Genomic DNA, 15,353 nt, shown 5'->3' on the forward strand with positions numbered 1-15,353 from the left:
GAAGAAGTTTAAACTATGAGGGTCTTCTTTTTTTTTTTTTTTTTGCTAAAGTGAACATAATGCGGCCTTATTAATAATTCTCTTCCTTGTCAGTCAGCACATCTTGTGAGACTGAACAGTCTTTTACAGTGTTTTTTGTTTTGTTTTGCGGATTTCTAATATTTTTACTGTATTCTCTAGTGTGAGGTCTATTAATTGTATAACAAGTTAGAAAAGACTACCTCTTTGTCATGTCTCCTATCACAAATAAAAGTTGAGTGATTCAAGTAGTACATTGTAAAAGGGCAATGGTGATGGTGGAGTTGATTTGAAAAATCTCTAAGGTTCTTCCTCACTTGAAGAAACTATGACTCTCATCTCTATGACATTTGGGTTGTTCTAGACTAGAATGAATATTATTTAGCACTAAAAGTTAAATGTTATGCCCTTGCATAAGACCCTGTATCTTTAATTGTGGCACTTAGGAAGATGCCCCCTCTCCCAAAATATAGACATTTGGATAAGTAAATTCTCCTCAGTTCTAAAAGAGTGAGATAAATATACTGTGTACCATCATTTTTTCTGAGATGTCTTCTCTTATTAATTAACCTGTAGTCACTGTTCAAAACTCAACCTCCATTGTTATTAAACAAGGATAATCACTCTTGTTGCCCAGATCAGCAACAAGTATATTTCTGAGATAAAGCTATTTAACAGTAGTCTCCATTTTTTTGTGATTTTGATTTTTTTTTAGATTGCTTATTTTATGAGCCCTGACACCTACCTATATTTCACTTGTTCCTACTTGAATCATCTCATTCTGATTTGATTTCCATTCTGGAATTCTTAGCCCACAACTCCATCAGACTCTGCCTGCCACACACACACACCCCAATGCAGTTTTAGTTGACATCTCCCCTTACTCAGGCAAGGCTGCTATCTAGACTCTAGAGACAGGACTACAAGCATTTGCATTTGTTTTGGGGACAGGCTCAGAGGAGACAGTTTACCATGATCCGATTTTTTTTTTAAATTAAATTTTGATTTTTCTTTTTTTAAATTTTTTTTTTTAATTTTATTTGTGATAGGCACACAGTGAGAGAGAGAGAGAGAGGCAGAGACACAGGCAGAGGGAGAAGCAGGCTCCATGCACCGGGAGCCCGACGTGGGATTCGATCCCGGGTCTCCAGGATGGCGCCCCGGGCCAAAGGCAGGCGCCAAACTGCTGCGCCACCCAGGGATCCCTGTGATCCGATTTTTATATTAAAATCCACCATTGGGGATCCCTGGGTGGCTTGGTGGTTTAGTGCCTGCCTTGGGCCCAGGGCACAATCCTGGAGACCTGGGATCGAGTCTCACATCAGGCTCCCTGCAAGGGGCCTGCTTTTCCCTCTGACTGTGTCTCTGCCTCTCTCTCTCTCTCTCTCTCTGTCTCTCTCTGTGTCTCATGAATAAATAGATAAAATCTTAAAAAAAATAAAATCCACCATCATAGCCTCTAATTGCTCACAAACAAACTGGGATATTTTTTATGTCCAACCCCATTCTCTCTGCCATTTCCCCTCCTAAACTTAGCTGGACCACCTGTTTGCAGTTCACTCCATGGTTTGTCTCTTTTTACTTGGCCCTTATTCTTTTCTATAACTATACCAAACAAGTCATTATTTCAAAAATAATTGTGTATTTAAAATAATATGAATTTTGTGAGAATATTGCATTATCAATTTCTATCTGACTTTGAAGAAACATGGGGAACATTTTAGGTTTTTTTTAAATCCTTTCTAACTAAGTAACTAATTCACTAAATGTTATTTGATCCTAATGACTAATAAAGATTTTTCATGATGTTGATTAGCTAAAAGGTTATTTAATGATATTTCAAATCAGCCCTAAGTAAATATACCTAGAGGCACCTGGGTGGCTCAGTCAGTTAAGCATCTGACTCTTGGTTTCAGCTCAGGTCATGATCTTGCAGTTGTGAGATTGAGCCCTGCATTGGGCTCCATGCTGAGTGCATATTCTGCTTAGGTTCTCCCTCTTCTCTGCATCTCCCCCTGCTCTCTCTCTCTCTCTCATAATAAATCAATCAATAAATCTTTAAAAAAGAGGGGCACCTGGGTTGTGCAGTCAGTTGAACATCCAACTCGTGTTTTTGGCTCAGGTCCTGATCTCAGGGTCACGAGACTGAGCCTTGTGTTGGGCTCTGTGCTCAGTGCAGAGTCTTCTTAAGTCTCTCTTTTCCTCTGCCCCCCCCACTAGCTCTCTCTAAAATAAATAAAAATAAATCTTAAAAAAATTAAAATAGAGGCGCCTGGGTGGCTCAGTTGGTTAAACATCTGCCTTCAGCTCAGGTCATAATCCCAGGGTCTTAGGATCGAGCCCCACATCAGGCTTCCTGCTCAATGTGGAGTCTGCTTCTCCCTCTCCCTTTGCCCCTCCCCCTGCTTGTGCTCTCTTGCTCGCTGTCTCTCAGATAAATAAATAAAATCTTTCAAAAAATTAAAATAAAATAAATATACCTAAAGCAACTGATCTGAGGGTCCCCATGTGGTTTGTCTATCTGTCCACCTGGAATTTACGAATATCCAGGAGAATGCTTGGCTTCTCCAAAGTACTTCTGGAGGACTGGTAAATGGAACATGGGAACCAGAAGCCAAATGAGAGGTAACAGCTGGTTTCCAATCTCAGGAACAAAAGGAAAACCACAAGTAGCAGAGAGTCAAAGGACTCATTCCCAATTCTTGGCAAGAAAATAGAACAGGTGACACCTAGGGTTGGTGGAATTTTTCATCTGTCTTAGATCAGAGTTCTCTGAGTTTGCCCTATTTAATAAACTGAGGCTTATGGAATTTGGGAGCTGGAGGGAACTTTGAGAGCATGTGTTAGGCAGAGCCATATCTTTGTGCTATCATTCATCACTAGAAGTAGGGAAAGACATCTCAAAAAACTTAAGGTTACACATTATGTTTAAAGGAGTTCGGGGCAGCCCTGGTGGCTCAGCGGTTTAGCGCTGCCTGCAGCCCAGGGTGTGATCCTGGAGTCCCGGGATCGAGTCCCACATCAGGCTCCCTGCATGGAGTCTGCTTCTCCCTCTGCCTGTGTCTCTGCTTCCCTCTCTCCTCTCTGTGTATTCTCATGAATAAATAAATAAAATCTTTCAAAAAAAATAAAGGAGTTCAAAATTTGTTACTTGATTTTAGATCTCTTAATCATGCCCCCCCAATGCCTTAAACTCAGTGAAAACAAACTCATTACTCACTGGCTCTCTACTCCCTGATCTTTACACACACGCACACGCACACACACTTATTGCTTCATGGAGAGTGTGAAATTTACATTAAACCAGACTCTGAAGGATAGAAAGGATTTTGATAGTTAGAGAGGGGAAGGAAAAAAGGTAGTGTGACAGAGATAGGTACTTGTCAGTCAATATTCAGTCTTTCAAATGAGTAGAATCTGCCCCTGGCATTTAGCCCATCACGTGACCTCCCAGAATGAAAACTACATTTGTCCCAGCCTTCCTAATTGCTAGTTGTGGTCACATGATTACACTTGGGCCAACGAGGTGGCCAAAAAGACAGAAACTTAGGCAACCCATCCATAAAAGGAGGGAGGCATGCCTTTATCCATGGCCCTATCCACCTTTCTTCATCTTATTGATTAGAATGTGATTATGGTATCAAACCATCTTATATCATGATGATAAGGACAGCATAGAGTGTCAGAGATGATAGCTGGAAGAGGCCTGGTTGTTGGATGCCCTCATGGATTACATCTGCTACACTCTCCTTGCACCTCCTGCCTACTTCTGGACTATTTCATGACTAGAGAAAAAACTATTGCATAAGCCACTACATGCATCCAAACCTATCTACTAAGTAATACAGGCATTTTAGGTATAGGGAATAATATGAACAAAAGCTCAGAACTATGAAAACAGGAGCTAGGTGAAAAGAAGAGTGAAAATTCTGTTCCAGGTTTTTCCTCGATACTTCATGTATTACCCAGGGTGATTTCTTAATCCAAATCTGAGCGGGCCATTCTCCTATTTAAAACCTTTTGGTCACTTCTCACTCCATAGCATGGATTCTGAAAAAGGGAAAATGGGCTTTCCTCCAAAGAAGAGCACAAAGATACCCAAAGGCCAAATCACCCTGGATAACAGAACAAATCTCCATAAATTGAGAATGAAAATTATGATAGTTGGGGAAAATATTAGTTTTAAGAATTGTAAAACTCTTGCTCTAGCTATTTGAGTTTGAACAGCTCAATACAGTTTGTGCATTCCAATCTTTTCCTTCCAAGAAACACTGTTTTTCATTTGATGGTCTGCTTGGCCATCTTCTGTCCTTTATACCAGAAGGCCTTCACTGCTGACTCTTTCATCAAGTTTATTGCATGTCTACTGTATGGGGACACTGTCCTAGGTCCCAGAAATACTGTGGTGAGCAGATCAGACATTGTCCTGTCATCATAGAACTTTTAGTCAGAGGGGCATGACAAATATGAAACATATAATTGCATAATCACTTCATTGATTCCACTTGGGATAAGTGCTTCAAAGGTGAAGTTGTGCGAGTATGCCTAACTCTCATTCTTACTTTTTCATTCTCGAATGACCTGTTGTATATTATTCTCATATATCTCCTTTGAAGGGCTATTTGGAAACTGTGGTTGTTGTCATGAGGGGCTCCTCTGGTATCTCTCTCTCTACAAACCCCATCTTCTGCACCACACACAGGACTTGGTACCAGTTCACTTCACAGAAGCCCTGAATTGCTTTTGGAAGGCAAGATGTAAAGGCTCTACTGCATGGAATGGGACATTAAAAAAAATGTTGGTTTCATAGGAGGTCTCCAGTGCCAAATGATAGACTTCTGTCCTACTCATCTTTAGAAATAGCCAAACCACTTAGGCCAGACCACTGACAAAAGGAACTTTTTCATGAGTCTGAGTATACATTGATTAATTTCTAACTTGATGTTAATCTCACCAGTAGCTTTAAGTATATATAAATATACATATAAGTATACATAAATATACCTGGGTGGCTCAGCGGTTAAGCCTCTGCCTTTGGCTCAGGGCATGACCCTGGAGACCTGGGATCGAGTCCCACGTCAGGCTCCCTGCATGGAGCTTGCTTCGCCCTCTGCCTGTGTCTCTGCCTCTCTCTCTGTGTCTCTCATGAATGAATAAATAAAATCTTTAAAATATATATGTATATATATAGTACCTCACCCCTAACACTCTTAAAATCATCAGCAAACTAAAAAAATCAGAGACAACCAGAAAACAATATTTTTTAAGTAATAAAAAAACTAAAGCAAATATAAAGATCAACCAGTGAAAATATACCAGACATTACATTTAAGCAGCTCTCACATGCAGTTTTGGATGGACAATTTTTATAAGGCCATCTTTCTAATAGTCATATTTCATGAATCACTAAAAATTAGGTCTTAAAATTGCATTAAATCCCAAGCCGAAAGCCTGTTTTTCCTGAAATGAGAATTCATAGTGCGGTTGCAATCAGGGTGCTAGTGCAGGCACTGGACACAGTAGAATGCAATTTCACCTTCACATATTCCAGAAATCATCCCATACCATTATAAGTAATTCCCAGCTATCCTTGGTTGTTATAATTCTCATGCATTCCTAGAAAATATCCAGAATCTTTTCAAAGCAAAGCAAAACTAGAAAATTATTGAGTTCTGATCCACTAACATGCATGCTTAATTCCATTTTCATCTAGGTACCAACTGTGAAAATTATTTGCATGAAATAAACAACCTATGTCAATGTCCTATATCTGCATCCCTAAGTGACATTCATGTTGACACTTACATTTCAAGAAGCAAGTAGATTTGTTTTCAAGAGATTAGAATTTCCTATCTTTTCCCCTAATGCTGCTATTCACCTTTTCCTCCCCATACTCTCAGCTTGTGACATCTCATACTTAATTGACAAAACTAAAGTCACTAGACAGAAAGACTTCTTTTCCATATTTGCCATTCTTCACCCTGTGTTGGAAATTATATGGCTTCTTCTATCAAAGGTGCTCTCTCTCCATCCCCAAGGACTGCTACCTCCTTTATCCTTTCTCTTGTACATCAGTTTTTTCTTCTCCACTGGATTTCTACAATAAGCATACAAACCCACCCTAGTATCCCCAACTTCCCCAAATTAGAATGTTCTCAACCCTGTAATCTCCCTTTACTCCTCCAACATTTTTGTGTAAGAGCTGTCTCTATGCTGTCTTCACTTTCTCACCTCCCATTCTCTTCCCAGCTTACTCGAAACAGGCTGCCAAACCCATAACCCCTTGAAATTGCTATTGTCAATGTCACCATTGGTCATAATTTATGAAATCCTATAGTTATTGTTTGGTCTTCATTTGACTAGATCTCACAGTAGCGCTTCAGAGAGTTGAATAGTGCTCAATTCTAGAAATAATTTGTCTTTCGGCTTCTGTGAACTCCAGTGAGTCTCAAGGTGCAGCCCCTAGACCAGCAGCAATAGCATTATTTGAGAACTTGTTAGAAATGAAAATTCTTAAACCTTAACCCAGATCAACTGAATTAGAAGCTCGGGGTAGGGCTCAGCAATATGTGTTTTAACAAGTCCTCCAGGTGATTCTGATCCAAGGTAAAGTTTGGGAACCACTGCTTTATTGATTTTCTACATACTTCAGTTATAGGTTTGGTTTTTTTTTTTGGTTCTTTTTATTTTTTTGGATTATATCAATTAGCTTTTGTTGCATAACAATAACACTCCAAAACTTAGTGACTTAAAACCGTCATTATTTATTTAGCTTATGTGTATAGATCTCCCAGTTGCTTTGTATATTTTCTTAGGTCAGGCTCCCCAGAAGTAGGCTATGAGGTAAAGATTTGAGTACAAGTGGTTTATTTGGGAGAATACTAGGAAGTATTGGTAGGGGTATAGGAAAGGAAGGGAGCTAATATGGCGTGTATTGATGAGCAGGTTATTCCCATGGACAACTGGGCTCTATGCCTCAGAGGGCTCCCAAGGCATTATTATGCCATCCAAGGGTGAAGAAGTTGGGATATTTATCCACAAGATCCCACTAGTTAAGGGCTGCTTCTCACAGTTGTAACTCCCGTGTTCTCCTGCACCTATCTGGTGTGAGGGACAAGCTTGCCCTTGTGGATTGAGAGGGCCCTGAAGCAGAAAGTCCAGGTACTTGCACAAAGAAACCATCTGCATAGGATGATGACTAATGGATGTGGGTGGGGTACCACGATAACTGCTTCAGGAATCCCTGTTTGGTCTCAAATCTTGGAAAGCTACCCCTGACACAAAGGCAGAGTTAGAGTCTCTCTTCTCTGCCTCCCTATTCTCTTAAGTGCATTTTACTAAGTTTCTATCCCTTTGCCCCCTTGGACTTGATTTAACAGTTCCTTGAGAGTAGGGATGGGATTCAGAACATACTACCACAAAATATGGTTCCTTGGCATATTAAATATTTTAAATTGAAAGAATTTGAGAAATGGTGGGTGCAAGGAGGACCGTCTGGTCTCTCCCTTCTACTCTGAGGCAGGCAATAAGACTCAAGTGAGAGGAGCCCTCCCAATACCTGGAGAAAAGGAGCATCCTTATCTCCAAGATGGAAGGACAGTAAGAGAAGTCTGAATGAAGAGGCCTTGCTAAGTCCCCCCCCCATCTCTACCCTTAGCTCATGCCCTTTTGTCCTATCACATTTTCTCACAACTTTCCACTCTTCATCAAACCTAGTACAAAAACACTCAACTTTAACTGTTTCTTCCTGTCTTCATTTCTTATGAAGGTTCTCATGTCATGTAAAACTTTTATTATATAAATTTATGTATTTTTCTTTTGTTAATCTGTCTTTCGTCAGTCCAGTTTATAGAGCCTGAGCCAGAGAACCTAGGCGGGTGATAGTAAGAAGAATTTTTCCTTTTCTTTTCTTTTCTTTTCTTTTCTTTTCTTTTCTTTTCTTTTCTTTTCTTTTCTTTCTTTCTTTCTTTTTTTTCTTTTATGATTTTATTTATCTTTTTTGATGGAGAAAGAACGAGCAGAGGGAGCGGCAGGCAGAGAGAGAGGGACAAGCAGACTCCCTGCAGAGCAGGAAGCCCAATGCAGGGCTTGATCCCAGGACCCTGGGATCATGATCTGAGCTGAAGGCAGATGCTTAACCAACTGAGCCACTCAGGCACCCCAGAATTGTTACCTTTCTACAGCAGATTATACATACTCCTTTTTTCACCTTTTATTCCTATCTCAGTGCCTGGCACAGAGACAATATATGTTGATCGGATGCATGACTGGGTGCCTTATCTTTTTATCCCTTAAAAGACCTCACACATAGAGGAGAGTAAAAAAAAAATGTATTGAATTGAATTAAAGAGGCCTTGTGATTGATGTGAGTATAAATTGGACCATTATTAACTTTAAGCTAATTCTACTATGTCATAAATAATGCCTGAAGTATTAAAAAGTCCCTTTTAAAAAAAATAGCCTTATCTAAAAAATTACATTAAATGAGTAGACTCTTACTCAAGTTTCCAGGAAAACAAATATTTTGCCTTCCATATTCTGTTCTTTCTTGTCACAGAAGAGCAGTATTTTATTAGACTCTTCTTTTTCAATGTATAGACTTGGTTGTGTGATTTAAATTTGTTATGTATTTGCCTTATACAAATCATGAGAAAGTTTAAATATAAATAAAGCATTGTTTTTTTGGAAATTTTATAATTCCAGTTTATTTAAAATCATGTGAAGATCCCTATATTATACCCTTGTCTTTCAAAACATTTGTATGTGTGTGTGGTCTTCTGACAGTAATATTTTTTAGTTCAATTCTCTTATTTTTAATGAAGTACATTTTGATGATTGAAGGGAATTCCATTGGTGCACTTAACTTTGAAGGAATATGCAATCAGTGTCATGTTGAAGGAGTTATGTTGGGTAGAAAATAAAATTTTCCACGAATAAGCAGACATTCTTCATGGAAAAAGGCAATATGCTATATTCTTCCATTTTAAAACTAGAAAAATGGGCTGCTGTTTGCATTTAGATACTGCTCTTTCCAGTGGAAAGAACATTGGGTTGTATGATAGATCTGTGTTCTGATCATGGCCTCTTTCCTTACAAGCCCTGGGAATGATCTGGACACAAAACTCCCCACAGCCAAGTTTCTTCTCCTGTACTCTGAGGGGTTGGAAAAGAGGTCTTAATTAGCTTTGAAACTCTGTGATTCTATATTTCACACCACCACTGTAGCTCTAACTAAAAAATGAAAATACTAAGTTTTATTACACTTTTACTAATATCCTCAGCTTTCCTGTTTAAAAAATTATATTTTGGGGCAGCTCAGGTGGCTGAGTGGTTTAGCGCAGCCTTCGGCCCAGGGAGTGATCCTGGGGACTCGGGATCGAGTCCCACGTCGGGCTCCCTGCATGGAGCCTGCTTCTCCCTCTGCTTGTGTCTCTCCCTCCCTCTCTCTCTCGCTCTCGCTCTTGCTCTTGCTTTCTCTGTGTCTCTCATAAATAAACACATTTAAAAATAAATTAAAAAATAAAAAAAAATTTTTGTTTGTAATTGTAAATAAAAGACATCACTAGATAAATGGTTTCATAGTATTGCTGTCAACGGTTGAATGTAGCTTGCCCTCAGGAATAATCATCCTTTGATGATACAGAGACTGGAAGATGTATAAGGACTCAGCTGTTGTTCTCATCTGCCCATGATCCTTTCATATTCCCTTCTGGTTCAGCATTCTCTTCCCTTTGGGAGATTTCTCCTCCACACCCACCACTTCCCCATTCCATGTATTCTGGTAGGATTTTCAATTACAGTGCCTTGTTTTCCCTTGCCACAGGAATGGGCACTTGACACAGTGGCCACAGTGATTGGTCCAGGGGATAGCCATGTGACCCAAGCTAGGCCAATTAGAGTTGCTTTGATGTTGTTTTAGAATTCTCTAGATTCATAGTGCGTGTGCTTGGGAGATGACTCCTCTTCTTGGATTTTGTGTTGGGATGTATGCCAGGAACTGTTGAAAGGTGTTTAGTTTACCACATATAGCAAGATTGTTTCTAACAGAGAATGAGAATACACAAGTAGAAGCAGAGATCAACAGAGATGAGGGATAGATGGAAAGCTAGAGGGCATTGAGTTCCTCATTCTAGCCCCTGATTCTGGACTCCTTCCAGACTCTTACTGCCTGTTGGATCATGTTCCTTTTCATTTCATCATCCCTGGTTCTTTGACTTTGTAACTCTCAATCCTTGTTTTACATTCCCTGTGTGTGACAGCCCACCTTGGCTTTTGTATCCCTTCATTCAGTTCTGTGACCTATCTTCAGAATTTTCTTAGCTAGCTGAGCTAATAAATCCCTTTCTTTGTTTATAACAGTTTGATTTGGATTTTAGTTTTTTGCAGTAAAGGGAGTTTGGACTAGTACCCAATATGGATGCATAAATGGTCTTGGAATAACTGAAACTTTTTTATGAGCTACTAATTAGGAGACTAGTTTGTTTAGCCACCGCTACATAGCTTCTCATGTATTCATGAAATTACCTTATCATCATGTTTGGGAAATAAAGAGCATGGAGGGACCTTGTTCCTAGATTGATTCATTAATACAGGTTGTTATAAAAGGGACAACAGGCCCAAAATGGAGTCAACTTATGCTAAGGTCATGTCACCAAGGCAAGATTTAGTATCTAACCTAACTACAGTTTCAAACTTTTTCAGGAATGTAATCTTTTTTTTTTTTTTTTTTAGAAACAGGTTTTTTTTATTTTTTTTTAAATTTATTTATTTATGATAGTCACAGAGAGAGAAAGAGAGAGGAAGAGACATGGGCAGAGGGAGAAGCAGGCTCCATGCACCGGGAGCCCGATATGGGATTCGATCGCGGGTCTCCAGGATCGCGCCCCGGGCCAAAGGCAGGCGCCAAACCGCTGCGCCACCCAGGGATCCCAGGAATGTAATCTTAAATCAGTAAATCTGGAATTTCCTGGTGATGTAATTCACCTGATGGATCCCTTTCATCCTCCAAAGAAAGAAGAGGTTATCCAATCTTTCCTTGTCTGTACCCTCTTCTGCCTATAAGTTTTCCATTTTGTTTAGCTCTTCAGTGTTCCTTTCTATTAGATTGGAGGCTGCATGATTCATGAATCACTGAATAAAGCCAATAAGATCTTTAAAGTTTACTCATTTGAATTCTGTTTTGTAACAGTCTCTTGATATTGTTGATACTCTCAATTCCTTAAGTTCCATGGTCTTTTTATGTCATCTTTTGAACCCAACTAGAATGAGCAATTATCCACATAGACTTTCAAAGTTCCCTTAGGTTTTCTATTTATCCATCTAATGGAGCTGTTCTACCCATTCAAATAGAAGGGCCCAACTATGGCATTCTACTCCTCTTTCTGGACTTCCAGACTCTTCTTGTTTGCCTGATGGGAGGAACTTTTCCTCATATTTTCAACATCCCTGCTTCCTGAGTTCTTGCTTTTGGTATCCTGGCTTTGACAAATTATTCTGGACATGTTTCTCTAGACTGAAACTGACATTTACCTCACCTACTAGCCTCATAATAGATAAGAAACATTCCCTTTTTCCATTAGCCATTGCACTAGAGGAGGGTCATCTAACAGTAGAAGGGATGGTACCTTATTGGATTGGACTTTACTGGCCTAAATTAACTTTCTCTGGCCTTCCAGAAAATATTAAGTAATCCTTAAGATCATGCCATGAAACCATTTATCTACTCTCTTATGCTGTCTTTTCACCCAAGAACTCAGCCTGGCTTATGATTCCTTCAACATCTTATATTTTTCTGTTCCCATGCTGAGGGTGACCTTATTTCTGGCCCATAAGTGCCCTGACTCAGGGCCAAAGTAAAAATGGACAGATAGGTGGTGAAATAAACAATGAGGAAAAAAGTAGAGAGAAAGTAAACCTATCTGTAAAATGAGTTCAGGTAAGACATGGCATCTTTTACTTGGGGATGGAGGGAAGGCTCTTGATTATGAGATTCTTAATTATGGAATTTTTTTCCAATGTGGAAGCTTTTTAAAGAGAGTTGCAAAACCTAAATAAAAGATCTCAAACATAACACCTGAAACTAATGTAACATTGCGTGTCAACTGTACTTCAGTTAAGGAAAAAAAAAAAGATCTCAAACATGTTCAACAGAGTTGAAAGATCCTAAATTGGTCTTTCAGTTTTCTGTGAGGTAAAAAGAAAACAAAACCCAAAAAACATTGGTTGTAGAACTTTGTGGAAGGAGGTGGTTTGTAAATGTTCTTTTCTTCTCCCAAATTAATTCAGATGTTAATCCATTGATCCATTGGTTAAAAACAGCCTTTCACTTTCAAAACAGAAGGTGTTAGTAATTTGAGATTGTCATATTAGTTCTTTTGATCTTTCAAATCCCTCCCAAGGCTCTCTCCTAACTCTTCCTAAATTAAGCAGAATAGTGCCAATCTGGTGGCTGTGAGTATGTTTTGGAAACCTGATAGGCTACCCACTTTGCTAAAGCTTCTTGAGTTTAAGGATATTGCTTATTAGTGAAGGGGAGCAAAATATACCACCCCAAAATATGCCTTTTGGCATAAGAATTATTTTAGGCTGATTATATTTAAGAAACACCTGACATAGGACAAGCTCTGAAAGCAGTAGATGTTACTCCTTTGTGAAAGACATTGACATTTGTAAGGCAAATTCTTATTTGTAAGGTGTTTCCCTCTCTGTACCAGGAAGAGAAGGTTGACTTTAAATCTCCTGAAACTCTTATCAATGGAGAAAGTAAGGAATTAAATTTGAATAACAAACATACCCTTGTTTACTGTGCTTTACCTGATAACCTCCCTTAACAGGCTGCCTCACCCCCAATGTCTTCTTTGTCTTTAGCTGGCGATGATATTTAAGGTGACAGCTTGGAACATTTTGGGGAGACACTCAGTTTTCCTGGGTGTTCCCCATGTATACGGGAGGTATATATGTTGTTAAACTTTTGTTTTTTTTCCTGTTAATTTGTCTTTTTATTACAGAGATGTCTCAGCCAAGAACCCAGAAGGGTGAAGGGAAAATTATTTTTCCTTCCCCACATTAGCCAAAAAAGAAAAAATAAAATTCTTAAACGTTGGCTAGATTCCCAGCCAGTGATATATAAGAGATACTCAGGAGAATCAGTAAGCCAATTAAGAATATTTCAAAATGAAGCTTAAACAAAAATCTGTGCTAGAAAATAACATGATTATTTGAGTACAGAGAATTCTCATATAAACTATAGTAATTTAAGGAACTAACTTTATGGGTATTCTGAAACATGTAGAACATATCACTTGCAAAGTTGTCTTTTATACTCACAATTCCTCTGTATAATGTTTTGAGAAAGCAGTTATGAAATTTCCAACTGGGATCCCCATGGTCCCAGCAGTTGTTCCGGGAACAACTTTTGATTATCCATCTTAATGAATCTGATGGTACTGTTAAGGAGGAAGAATTTCCTCTGCCTTTCAAGATCCTTCTAGCTGGACTAACAATTGAATTGATATGAAACACATTAACAGGAGAAAATAAAATTTCCTTCCATAAGTATGCAGAACCCACACAGAAATGAAATTCTAAAGACACTGAGGCAGCAAGAGGCTTACATGGGCTAAAAAGAAGGGTGAGAGTGAGGATTGCAAGGAGAGAAAATCCATCGTCAGGAAGGTGAAAGGAGATGTTTGAAAAACAAAGGTTGCCCTGTTTTGCAGATGAGTTCCCTTGTTAAAGAGAAATCTCTCTGTGAGTAGCTGTCTTCTTGGTACAAGCTGGCTGTTGAGAGGGAGGTTAAGAGCTTTTTCTGAATCTGTTGGGTTTGGATTGCTTTTTTTTTTTTTTTTTAAGATTTTTACTTACTTATTCATGAGAGACAGAGAGAGAGAGAGAGAGAGAGAGAGAGAGAGGCAGAGACATAGGCAGAGGGAGAAGCAGGCTCCATGCAGGGAGCTCAATGTGGGACTCCATCCGGGACCCCAGGATCACGACCTGAGCCGAAAGCAGATGCTCAACCACTGAACCACCCAGGTGTCCCTGGATTGCTTTTTTTTTTTTTTTTTTAAGATTTTACTTATTTATTCATGAGAGATACAGAGAGAGAGGCAGAGACACAGGCAGAGGGAGAAGCAGGCTCCATGCAGGGAGCCCGACGTGGGACTCGATCCCGGCTCTACAGGATCACGCCCTGGGCCAAAGGCAGACACCAAACCGCTGAACCACCCGGGCGCCCCCTTGGATTGCTTTTAACTCAAAATCTTCATGCCAAAGTGGCCCATCTTAGGGTGGCCTGCCTTTGGTTCTGACAGTGCAATGAGGGAAAAAAACCTTTTCTTCTGCTTGGCACCTCAGAAAATATATTCGCTTTTATTGCATATATATTTTATTTACATTTTATCTTTTAATTTCTATAATTGCCCTCTCAGAAAAGAATAAGGCTTTTTAAATTAAAAAATAATATACTATTAAAAGGAATGTTATTGAAAATTTAAGAAACTCCTTATAAATCACCATAGTAACAAAACAGTCTGGCTCACCTTTGTGAATTTTTGTTTTTGTTGTGTTCATATTTATACACACATATTTACACAGTCCTTCGGAATGCACTTGAAATTTGCATATCTACCTTTTTTTATTTAACCTTCTATTGTACATTTTAGAAATAATAGTTAATATGCAGATCTATAGTGAACATTTTTAAATCTCTGTTGTTAGACATTTTGGATGTTTGTAATTTTACTGTACTAGATATGTTTAGTAGATGCCCTTAAAGATCTGGCGCCAGCCCAGATGGAGGGAGAGCTAGGATCCAGCATCCTTGATATTTCTGCTGAACTAACACTGCTTCTAACCTGCATCTTTCCTCTAAATATTTTAGACAATGTCTCGTGATGATTTGTGATCATCTGTGGTAACTTTGTATGGGCTACTGCTACAGATCATGGCCATGCTAACTGTAAATATTTATTATATCGTAGTGGTTTTCAAACTGGGCTCCAAATCCCCCAGTTTCAACCAGAGCAGTTGGGTTTTGTTGGAGTCTAATATTAAACAAAAGTTTGAATACAACTAGACTAGATCAATGAGGGGTAGTGTAGTAACAAGTACAGACAAGTGGACATCACTAAATGTTTGAAGATTCAAAGACCTTGGTGGTAAGTTAGGGTGTGCATCACAAAGGCAACCTTAGATGTCTGTGATCTTCATGGTCTTTCCTAAAGATCCAAGGCCCTGAGGAGACTTTATGTCTCAGAGTCTCAGAGATATAGAGCTTCTCCACATGTCCTGAGTTGGAGAGAGAGCATGGTCACTACTCTCTCATTTTTGCTTCCCTC

Source organism: Nyctereutes procyonoides, unplaced genomic scaffold, assembly GCF_905146905.1.
Source record: "Nyctereutes procyonoides isolate TBG_1078 unplaced genomic scaffold, NYPRO_anot_genome, whole genome shotgun sequence".
Classification (NCBI taxonomy): domain Eukaryota; kingdom Metazoa; phylum Chordata; class Mammalia; order Carnivora; family Canidae; genus Nyctereutes; species Nyctereutes procyonoides.